At 43.6% G+C, this 10273-nt stretch overlaps 1 protein-coding gene across 3 annotated transcripts in view; it reads left to right on the top strand.

Moving 5' to 3' along the window:
- The first annotated feature begins 352 nt into the window (after nucleotides 1–352).
- Nucleotides 353–10273, top strand: part of TRAF5 (TNF receptor associated factor 5) — a 37029-nt gene continuing 27108 nt past the window's right edge. The window contains exons 1-2 of one of the 3 annotated variants that reach the window (XM_081000538.1): nucleotides 353–2355; nucleotides 8440–9437. The gene's annotated coding sequence lies outside the window, so the exon portion shown is untranslated. Of the gene's footprint in view, nucleotides 2356–8439; nucleotides 9438–9877; nucleotides 10008–10031; nucleotides 10136–10273 lie in introns of those variants that run through there. The other 2 variants (XM_081000539.1, XM_081000537.1) reach the window with 2 other exon arrangements.

Here is a 10273-nt window from a genome sequence, read left to right as displayed (position 1 = left end):
AACCCTCCAGCTTAACTTTGTACCATTGCTACAAACCATAAACTATTCATTTTGGTTTACTTTTTGTCACTTTATGAAATGTAAAATGTTTGCACTCCCTTTAAGTTGGTCAGAGAAAATATTTCTTACATTGGTTTTGACAAATGTAACTTTACAGCTCCTTTTTATGTACAGTTTTTCAGTTACAATAAAGAAATATAAAAACTTTTAAATGAATGGCCGTTTAAAGGCCCACATGTATATCAGCTATTTCTGGGTTCGAGTGACTGGATGGAAAAGGGGGTTTGGGTTGCAACCCTATATTGCGGTTGCAAATGTGTACCCTTTCAATTAACAAACTGAAATACCGTATTCTTGATAGGTAATATTACCATTTTAATATAATAGCTTTAAAGAACCAGAGCCTTATACATTGTGATGTGAGAGACAGTACATACTGTATATAGCTTTAGAGTCATGATCCCATAATTCAGAGAGGCTGGGAGCTTGGAGACTAGACACACTACTTTTAACACAGATGCAGTTAACGTATGTAATGGCAGAGCGTAAGAACAAATGAATTCTGCTATATCAGGCCAAAGGCCCATCTAGTCCATCATTCTCACAAAGGAGTACCTGAGTGCAAAAGCACTCTCACTTGTGACTGCCAGCAACTGCTATTCAGTTGGCACTGCCGCTGGACAGTGGAGACAAACCTATCCATTGCACCTACTAGCCACTGATGGTCTTCCCCATGAATTGGTCTGATCTTTTAAAGCCATCCAAATTGGTGGCCATCACTACCACATGGAGCAAATTCCATAGTTCAACTATGTGCTGTGTGAATAAGTACTTTCTTTTGTCTGTCCTGAATCATTCAACATTCGGTTTCCTTGATTGGCCTCAATTACAGTGGTACCTCGGGTTACAAACATTTCGGGTTACAGACTCCACTAAACCGAAACTTAACCTCAGGATGAGAACAGAAATTGTACGGCGGCGGCGGCAGCAGCAGGAGACCCCATTAGCTAAAGTGGTACCTCAGGTTAAGAACGGACCTCTGGAACGAATTAAGTACATAACCAGAGGTACCACTGTATAAGTATGTCTATCCACTTTCTCCACACAGTCCATAATTTTATACTATCATGTCCCCTCTTACCTGGTCTCTAAAAAGCCCCAAATATTTTAACCTTTTCTCTTAAGGTACAGTGGTACCTTGGGTTACATACGCTTCAGGTTACAGACTCCGCTAACCCAGAAGTAGTACCTCAGGTTAAGAACTTTGCTTCAGGATGAGAACAGAAATCGTGCTCCGGTGGCGCAGCGGCAGCAGGAGGCCCCATTAGCTAAAGCGGTGCTTCAGGTTAAGAACGGTTTCAGGTTAAGAACGGACCTCCGGAACTAATTAAGTTCTTAACCTGGGGTACCACTAGATAGAATTGTAGAATTGGAAGGGACCACAAGGGTCATCTAATCCAACTCCCTGCAATGCAGGAATTGCCCAGCGTGGGGCTTGAGCCCACAACCCTGAGATTAAGAGTCTCGTGCTACGTTCTATCCCCTTGATCTTTTCTGTTGCCCTTTCCCAAACCTTTTCCAGCTCTACAATATCCTTTGAGGTGAGATGTCAGCAGTGTTCCAACCTCAGTCAGTCCATAGATTTTTGTAATGCATTAAGATTTGGCGACTTTATTGTCAGCCGCTTTCCTAATGGCCCCTAGCCTATGCATGCACACTCAGAAAGAAATTCCATTGAGTTCAATGGCACTTACTCCCTGGTGCATGTGCACAGGACTGCAGCCTTTATTTTCAGAACTACTACGCGACTTTAAAAGAACAATCTTTTTACTTAACCTACTTAAACACAGTGGGACTTGCTTACAAATAAATATAAGCCTGAACAGCAGGCTAGAGAACCTCAGGCCCAGGGATTCAGTGAGGCCCCCATCTCAAGACTACTCTGGCTTTGCCCCTCACCAGCCCTGCTCCACACCGCCTTGGAGTGCTTCGTCTAGCTGGAATGTGTCCTTGAACTGTGACAGAGTCTCCTGGTTGAAGAGATTTATGTATATAGAAACCCCTTGATGTTTATGCACCTAGAATGTACTGTATGTACAATCCAAACCTTAACACTTTTGCCTCTGGCCACATGCAGCCCTGACAGGCTGTCCGTGGAAGGTTGCCCCCCAAAGGAAATGTGCCCCTTAGCACAATATCTCTATCACTTCCTGTGGCAGAAGTTACTAGTTTCTATGCTACCCTTCATCTGAAGATCACAGCGGTTTGCAATATAGAAACACAAAAATCCATGCCATGATAAAAAATATCCCACCCCGGTTTAAAAGGCTATATAGATGGTTTAATTAACTAAAGGCCGAGGACTTCCGGGGGCGGCGCGAACGGCAATGGCGGTCCTCTTCTGAATGGGAGAGGAGGCTCCGCAGGCAACGGGTCGTCCGCTACGGCGAAGCGGAGACCCATTCTGGAAAACCCCAGGCGGCAAGAGCCTGGGGTCTTGAGGCTCGGTGGGCGCCTTGAGCGACCCTCCAAGCGCAAAAGGAACCCCGTAAGGGGCTCCGGAGCGCGGAGGGGGGTTGCGGCGCTGAGAGCTGCTTCACAGCCTGAGGAGCGAAGCCGCGCTGCTGCTGCCGGTGAGCGCTGATCCCTTTTCCTGCTAAATTACGGATTCGGACGAAAAGCAACTAACTTGTGAGTAAAAGACTGAGTCACTTGAAATTAGAGACTTTAAAGGGAAAATCTAAATTGGCTTGAACTTGGCTGAAAGCGGAGAGACGTGGAAGCAGGAAGTCCGTCTTCCGCAGCCATTGAACTTGAAAAAAGCAATCAGCTGGAGGAGTGGAGGCTGAAAGAAAGAGATCCTAAGCTTTACAGATCTAAGCATCTATTGAACTTGCATCTTAAAGTAAAGACTTTAAGCTAAAGATTTGGGATTATTACTTGCACTTGACTTTCCTCCTTTTATTGGATTACAAATTAGAAGGTGAAACCCAGAGTCAGGAGCTGCCTGAGCACTAAGGGAGCTGTCAGTACTGCAGATTTGGATACTGTATATTGGAACTTGAAACAATCTGAGGGTATTGAGACCTTTTAAATTTGAAACACTCTTTTTGGAGATAAATAAGCACTGTCTGTAACAAAGTGACCATTTATAAACTCTGCTAAACATTTGTATTTGAAGGTTCCTGGACATTAAATTAGACTCTGAAAGACATTTTAAGCTCCCTCTAGAGGATTGGATTAAAACAGTGACTTTACATGCACATTTTACTTTCGATTCCCTTGTTGTTTGCTTGCTCTGGACCTTTCCATTCCCATGGGAATAACTCAGTGTGACCTTGACTGACAGATAACGTTGGAATGAGCGGCACAAGAAAAAGAGGGAGAGCTAAACAAACAACTTTAACAACTCTAACCTCAGCCTCGCAGACACGTAGATCATCTGTACCTGCTTTGCCCTCAGAAGTGGAGGGAGAGGGCGAAGCAGAGCAGTTACAATTGGAAGATATGGCCTCAGGAGTATCTGTTTCTGTTCTAGACAAAATTTTTGAAAAATTGGAAGCTTTGGACAAGAAAGTAGATGCGCAATCAGCAAAGATTGACAAAAATACAGAATGTCTAAATAAATTAACTACACAAGTGGTACAGAATGCACAAGCAATTGGACAGTTAACGGAGGCCTCAGCAGAAAATCGGAAATTGGCTGAGGACACCAGACAAAAATTAGAAAATTTAGAGCAAGAGGTAAGACCACTCACTAAACAAGTTGGGGAACATCAGATTTATCTCTCCATGATAGAACTGCGAAATCGTGAGAATAACTTGAGGATTAGATCATTACAAGAGGCAGAAGAAGGACATCTAACTGAGTTTTTGACCAAAGAATTCTCCAAGTTCTGGAATTTGGAAGAAAAGGACTTTAAAATCGTGTCAGCTTTCAGACTTGGAAGATTCATAAAGAAGGAGAGGCCCAGAGACTGTTTGATAACATTGAGATCAAAGGAGGAAAGGGATAAGATCCTGGGCCTACATTTCGTAAAATCACTGGAGGTTTTGGATAGAAGAATTGAAATCTATAAAGATATCCCAAGACTACTGCTGGATCTTAGAGCCGCCTATTCTGAACTTGCTAAACTACTAAGGAGCAACGCAATTCCATTCAGGTGGGAATTTCCCCAAGGAATATCTTTTACCTTTAGAGGGAGAAAGGTTAAAGTAAGAACACCGGAAGAGAGAGACAAATTCCTGTCTACATACGGAGAGGACCTTCAAAAAGGAATTGAACTACCTTCTGGGCCTGAGGCAACGCCAGTACCAACACCAGCACCTGCGGAACCTGAAGATCCTGAGAACAAGATACCACCCCTTGAAAAATAACTAGATAATTCAGGATGTCTCTGCAACTGTTGAGCTGGAATATTAATGGTTGTAACATTCCGGAAAAAAGGAAGAAAATATTTCATATATTAAAAAAAGAACAATTGGACATTATTTGTTTACAAGAAACACATGTGACGAGGCTCCACAGAAAAGTGTTAATAAATAAAAGATTGGGCCAGGAATTTGTATCGTCGGACAAAGTTAAGAAGAGAGGCGTGGTGATATATGCAAAAGAGAGCCTGTCACCTAAATTCCTATTTAAAGATGAACATGGAAGAATTTTGGCTATTGAGATACAATATCAAGGAGAGAAATTGCTGATATTAGGAATCTATGCACCTAATGAAGGGAAATCGGAATTTTACAAGAAGCTGCAGGAGACAATGCTGGACTATCTAGACTACAACAACATCATAATGATGGGAGATATGAACGGGGTCGTATCAACTAACATGGACAAGTCACAAAGTCAAAATGTTACAAAAGACGGCAGACTACCTAAAACCTTTTTTGAAATGACTGACAATATGGATTTGATTGACATTTGGAGGACAAAGAACCCACTAGGAAGAGAGGGAACATTCTTTTCTGAAGCCCAACTGACCTGGACAAGAATCGACCAAATATGGATTTCTAGAGGCCTGGCACCTAAGGTCAGAAAAGTGGAAATCTGCCCAAAGACCTGCTCCGACCATAATGCAGTAAAGATGGATATGACACTATCACCAACTGGATCCTTTAGATGGAAGATGAATGACAATTTGTTTAGAGATCAGGAAATTACCAAGAAGGCCCAAAAAGTTTTGAAGGACTACTTTGAGATAAACATGAATAATATGGTGGAAAAAAGAATAATCTGGGACGCAAGCAAAGCTGTAATGAGGGGATTCTTGATACAACAGAATGCAGTAAAGAAAAGAACACAAAATGAGAAAAAAGATAAGATCTTGGATAAAATAAAAGAATTAGAGAAGAAATTAAGAGTGAATCCGAAGTCACAGCCAACTCTGAGAGAAATTAAACTTTATCAAATACAATATTCTAAATTGATAAATCAGGAAATTGAATGGAAGGTTAAATTAATGAAACAAAAAACGTTTGAGTCGGCGAATAAATGTGGAAAACTGCTAGCTTGGCAGTTGAAGAGAAGACAAAGATTAAATACTGTTACAAACTTAGAGGTTGATGGAAAAAACATCCAGAATCCAGTGGATATCAGAAAGTGTTTCCAGAGATACTTCAAAAAATTATACACCCAAGGGCCGCAAGATGATGTTGAGATTAAACAATTTTTGGCAAAAAACGGACTATCTAAATTGTCACAAGAAAATAGGACAATCCTGAATTCTAAAATAACACGACAGGAGATCGAACAAGCCATCCAGAACATGCAACTTGGCAAATCTCCAGGACCAGATGGGCTGACCTCCAAGTACTATAAGACATTAAAAGACTATTTGATACAACCTTTGATGGAGGTCAGCAATGAAATTATGGAGGGGAAGAGGGCACCGGAGTCTTGGAAGGAAGCGTTCATCATATTAATACCAAAGTCGGAAGCTGAAAAGACACAACTTAAGAACTACCGTCCCATCTCTCTTTTAAATGTGGATTACAAAATATTTGCAGACATTTTGGCAAATAGATTTAAAAAAGTTTTAAATGAAGTAATTCATAAGGACCAGGCCGGCTTTCTCCCAGGTAGACATCTGTTTGCTAATACAAGGAACATTATTGACATTTTGGAACTTTTGCAAACAGATATAAATACAAAAGCAGTTTTAATTTTTATAGACGCGGAGAAGGCCTTTGACAATATCTCCTGGAAATTTATGATGGGAAATTTAAAAGAGATGGGAGTGGGACGGGGTTTTGAGAATGGGATTGAGGCGATATATTCAGAACAGAAAGCTAAACTGATAGTTAATAATGTGGTTACAGAAGAGTTTAAAATTGAAAAAGGGACACGACAAGGTTGCCCTATTTCCCCTTTGTTATTCATTTCGGTTCTGGAAGTGCTATTGAACATGATTAGAGGGGATCGGTTGGTGGAAGGAATTCAGGTCGGTCAGAAACAATATAAATTAAAAGCTTTCGCAGATGACCTGGTTTTGACCTTGCAGAAGCCAGAGCCCAGTACGAAAAGAGTATTACAACTGATTAATGACTTTGGTCGGGTGGCTGGATTTAAACTAAATAAACAGAAAACTAAGGTTTTGGGGAAAAATTTGACTGATACAGAGTCAGAACGGTTTCAGAATGAGACGGAACTTAATGTGGTTAAAAAAGTAAAATACCTAGGGGTAAACATAACAGTAAAAAATCTAAGTCTATTTAAGGACAATTATGAAAAATGCTGGACAGAAATTAAGAGAGACTTAGATAGTTGGTCAAAATTGAAACTTTCTTTGTTAGGCCGAATTGCTGCTATCAAGATGAATGTATTGCCAAGGATGTTGTTTTTATTTCAAACACTTCAGGTTTTGGACAAAACGGAGTGCTTCCAGAGGTGGCAGAGAGACATTTCTAAGTTTGTCTGGCAGGGCAAAAAGCCCAGAATTAAGTTTAAGATTTTAACCGATGCAAAACAAAGAGGGGGCTTTGCCCTGCCAGACTTAAAGTTGTATTATGAAGCCGCAGCGTTCTGCTGGCTAAAAGACTGGCTACTTCTTGAAGACACTGATGTGTTAGATTTGGAAGGGTTTAACAATGCCTTTGGATGGCATGCATATTTATGGTACGACAAGGTTAAAGCAAATAAGGCCTTTAAGAACCATATTGTCAGAAAATCATTGTTTAATGTCTGGACAAAATATAAAGACTTGCTGGAAAATAAAACACCAAGGTGGCTTTCACCTTTGGAAGCCAAGGCCCGAAAAAGACCCAATATGGAAGCTAAATGGCCAAAATATTGGGAAATACTAGAAAAGGATGGAGACAATTGGAAATTGCAGAGTTTGGAGAAAATGAAAGACAAAGTGCGAGATTGGTTACATTACGCTCAGATTAAAGAAGTTTTTAAAAATGATAAGAAACTAGGGTTCCAGGTGGAGAAATCGAAATTAGAAACAGAATTGTTAGAACCAAAGATTAAGGTACTTTCAAGGATGTATAACTTGCTGTTGAAATGGATACACAAGACGAAACGGTTAAATCGGCTATGATAAGGTGGGCACAGGACATTGGGCACAATATTATGTTTGAGGACTGGGAGAGGTTGTGGAGTAATGGATTGAAATTTACTGCATGTAACGCTCTGAAAGAAAATGTAATGAAAATGATTTATAGATGGTATATGACCCCAGTCAAACTTGCCAAAATTTACCACCTGTCTGATAATAAGTGTTGGAAATGCAAAGAGTGTGAGGGAACGTTCTTCCACCTCTGGTGGACTTGCCCTAAAGTGAAGGCGTTCTGGGAAATGATTTATAATGAACTGAAAAAGGTATTTAAATATACCTTCACTAAGAAACCAGAGGCTTTCCTTTTGGGTATTGTCGGCCAAGGGGTGGCAAAGAAGGACCAGACATTTTTTATGTATGCAACAACAGCAGCAAGGATACTTCTCGCAAAACATTGGAAAACTCAAGATCTACCCACACTGGAAGAATGGCAGATACAACTGATAGACTACATGGAACTGGCTGAAATGACCGGCAGAATCCGTGACCTGGGAGAAGAGAGGATTGAGGAGGACTGGAAGAAATTTAAGAACTATTTACAAAAGTATTGTAATTTGAGTGAATGCTAAATAAGATGCTAGATCAAAATAACTGAGCACCACTAAACTTAGAAGTTTTTAAGAAAATAAGTAAGACTGTGAAATTTAGCTCCTTCTGAGAATTATAAGATTATGAAATATAGAAGGGATATAAGAATTTAAATAAGATGATAAATTGCTGACAAAATGTTACAACGATGAAAGTGGGAGCGGGAGATGTGAGGAAGTCCAAAGAAAATGTGAAAATATGTTAAGATCAATGTTATATTGCTTATTATGTTTATTTTTATTGTAAAACCTAATAAATTGCTTTAAAAAAAAAAAATAATTAACTAAAGGCCTGGGAGAAGATGTTTTTGCCTGGTGCCTAAATATAACATAATGAAGGTGCCAGGTAAGCTGGGCAGGGGCAGACTTTGGCAACATGCCACCCTGAACAAGGTCCCCACCCTGAATATTTATTATTTTCACAATAATTCGTTACTTTTTAATGAATCTTCTCAGCAAATATGGGTTTAAATGTAAATGCGTATGTATAAATAGGGGTTTTGTTGTTGTTTTGCATCCCTTAAATCAGGCATTGTCAAGGGAGAGCGGTCCACAAGCTGGAGCCAACGCCAAAAAGGCCCTTTTTCCGTGCTGCCACCCTCTGGACAACTGGTGGACGAGGCGCACCAAGAAGGGCCTCCGATGATGATCGCAGAGTCCGAGTGCGTCGGTTCCTATTTAAACGTGCATTGCTATATGCTTTATATTCTGCTGGCTCAGAAGGCCCGGCCAGTGCAGCGCTGTGTTCTCCCGGCGTCCCAACTGATGCAAAGGAGCAACTCGCAAGCAGGACGCGAGCGCAAGAGCGCGGTGTGTTTTCCTCCCTCGGGATTCCCATCCCCGGTTCCTCAAGAGGCACACTCGGGAAGAAAGTGCATCCAAATCGCCCTGGAAATCTAAGCGCGCTGGCTTGAGAGAAGATCCAGAAGCACAGAACAGAGCAGATTCGGTTTCCAGGCTGTGTCGCCACTTTGGGGGAGCCTACCTTGGGAAAGCCCCTTCCACTCTACCCCGCTCCTCTTCCCAGAAGGCAGCGTGACTCGTTCAGTTGCCATGAAACTGAAAGCCCCGGCGAGGAAGCGCGAGAGGGGGCGGCTGGCGGGGAAAGGGGAGGCCTGCTCTCGTCTCGGGAAACCGCGAGGCCTTTCCATGCACCTCCGTCTCCCAAGCGGCTCGGCAGCAGGAAAAAGTTCCCTCCGCCCGGCCGGCCGGGCTGCGGGAGGAAGGGGCTCTGCTCCCCGGGAACTGGGCGGAGACGCGCGCGCAGCTGCCTTGGCCAGCCGCCCCGGTAAGTCGGAGGGCGGCGAGGAGGCGAGTCCAGCCGGGGAGTAAGCGCCGTGCAACTTAATGGCACTTACTTCCGAGTAAACACGGGCGGGGAAGGGAGGCGGGCGGGTTGGCTGGAGCTCGCGCGCTCGTTCGCCTTTGTCCACTGAAGGCACCCCGCGCGTGTAGGGAGGAGAACAAAAGAACAGCCGGGCATGCGAGGAACGTGCGAAGGGCCGGGACACGTGTACCCCGCCCACCACTCGCACCCGAAGGCAGTCGCCCTCTAACAAAAGCTGCCCCAGGCATTCCGGCAGGAGAGGGGAGTGGTTCTTCCTGGGCGGGACAAAATAAAGGATATGCAGGCGGCGACCCACACGCGCAAAAGCCCCGCCCTGAGGGCGCTGCCTGGCTCCACCCAGTGGTAGGGCCGGCCCCGCGTGGGCGCCTACGTCAGCCCCGCGCCCCTCCCGGCCCGCCGGGTTTGCTCCCCACGTGCTCCTGAGACGGAGCTCAGCCTTTCCTCCGTTGCTATTGGCTTGCTTGGAGTCGACTAGAACAGCTGCTTGGGCGCATCCGGAGCGCTGCGTGAGTAAGTGCCTCAATCTTGGGTTTCTCTCGAGAGGCGCGGGGAGGTTGCGGTGGAGGGACGGAAAGCGGGCGGGAGCTTGTGTGGCCTTTGAAGCCCCCCAGACGAGGACCTGAGAGGGGGCGCCCCAGGTGAGTCAGGGTGGTGCTGTAATTAGAGAATGGTCGGGAATGGGTATTGTTACCCAGCTATATGGCTTGCCTTTTAATTTAGTGTTCTGTTGCTGCCGGATGAGCTAGTGTCAGTTTGCTGTGAATGCTTTACAGCGT

Source organism: Podarcis pityusensis, assembly GCF_964106645.2.
Source record: "Podarcis pityusensis genome assembly, chromosome: 3".
Lineage (NCBI taxonomy): Eukaryota > Metazoa > Chordata > Lepidosauria > Squamata > Lacertidae > Podarcis > Podarcis pityusensis.
This window is presented reverse-complemented; position numbering and strand designations above follow the sequence as displayed.